A 1,979-nucleotide genomic window follows, 5' to 3' on the forward strand; every position below is an offset into this window, starting at 1 on the left:
GTTTTGCAAATTGTATCTTGGGTGTTCTATGTTTCTGGGCTAATATCCACTTATCAGTGAGTGTATATCTAATGACTTCTTTTGTGATTGGGTTACCACACTAAAGATGATATCCTCCAGATACATCCATTTGTCCAAGAATTTCATAAATCCATTGTTTTTAATATCTTTCCATGAATCCAGACTTTCAAAGGATAATAACAGGAAAACATCTATACAAGGATGGAAACTACACCCTAGTAAAAGCAAGAAAGCAATCCTTCAAAAACCTAAAAGAAGACAGCCAAAAGAACAGAATACCAACTCTAACAACAAACAAAACAGGATGCAACAATTACTTTTCCTTAATATCTCTTAATATCAATGGACTCAATTCCCCAATAAAAAGACATAGACTAACAGACAGGCTACACACACAGGACCCAACATTTTGCTGCTTACAGAAACTCAGGGAAAAAGACAGAGACTACCTCAGATTGAAAGGTTGGAAAACAAATTTCTAAGCAAACGGTCTGAAGAAACAACCTGGATATTATTCTAGTATCAAAAAAATCGACTTCCAACCCAAAGTTATCAAAAAAGACAAGGAGGGCCATTTCATACTCATCCATGGTAAAATCTTCCAAGATGAACTCTCAATTCTGAATATCTATGCTCCAAATGCAAGGGCAGCCACATTCTTTAAAGAAACTTTAGTAAATCCCAAAGCACACATTGCACCTCACACAATAATAGTGAGGTACTTCAACACCCCACTCTCACCAATGGACAGATCCTGAAAACATAAACTAAACAGAGACACAGGGAAACTAACAGAAGTTATGAAACAAATGGATTTAATAGATATTACAGAACAATTTATCCTAAAACAAAAGGATATACCTTCTTCTCAGCACCTCATGGTACCTTCTCCAAAATTGAACATATAATTAGTCACAAAACAGGCCTCAACAGATACAAAAATAATGAAATTGTCCCTTGCATCCTATCAGATTACCATGGACTAAGGCTGATCTTCAATAACAACATAAATAATGGAAAGCCAACATTCACATGGAAATTGAAGAACACTCTACTCAATGATACCTTGGTCAAGGAAGAAATAAAGAAGGAAATTAAAGACTTTTAAATGAAAATGAAGCCACAACATACCCAAACTTATGGGACATAATGAAAACATTCATAGAGGAAAACTTATAGCTCTGAGTGCCTCCAAAAAGAAACTAGAGAGAGCATATGCTAGCAGCTTGACAGCACACCTAAAAGTTCTAGAACAAAACGAAGCAAATTCACCCAAGAGGAGTAGACATCAGGAAATAATCAAACTCAGAGCTAAAATCAACCAAGTGGAAACAAAAAGAACTATTCAACAAATCAACCAAACCAGAAGCTTGTTCTTTGAGAAAATCAACACGATAGATAAACACTTAGCCATACATACTAGAGGGCACAGGGACAGCATCCTAATTAACAAAATCAGAAATGAAAACGGAGACATAACAACAGATCTTGAGGACATCCAAAACACTATCAGATCCTTCTACAAAAGGCTATACTCAACAAAACTGGGAAACCTGGATGAAATCCACAAATTTCTAGACTGATACCAGGTACTAAAGTTAAATCAGGATTAGATTAATGACCTAAAAACAGTCTTATATCCCCTAAAAAAATAGAAGCAGTCATTAATAGTCTCCCAATCAAAAAAAAGCCCAGGACCAGCTGCATTTAGTGCAGAGTTCTATCAGACCTGGAAGGAAGACCTAATTCCAGTTCTTCTCAAACTATTCCACAAAATAGAAACAGAAGGTACTTTAACCAATTCATTCTACAAAGCCACAATTACTCTGATACCTAAACCACATAAAGAGCCAATGATGATAGAGAACTTCAAACCAATTTCCCTTATGAATATCGATGCAAAAATACTCAATAAAATCCTTGCAAACTTAATCCAAGAACACATCAAAACAATCATC

This window comes from Mus caroli, chromosome 17 (assembly GCF_900094665.2).
Source record: "Mus caroli chromosome 17, CAROLI_EIJ_v1.1, whole genome shotgun sequence".
In the NCBI taxonomy this organism is placed as follows: Eukaryota; Metazoa; Chordata; class Mammalia; order Rodentia; family Muridae; genus Mus; species Mus caroli.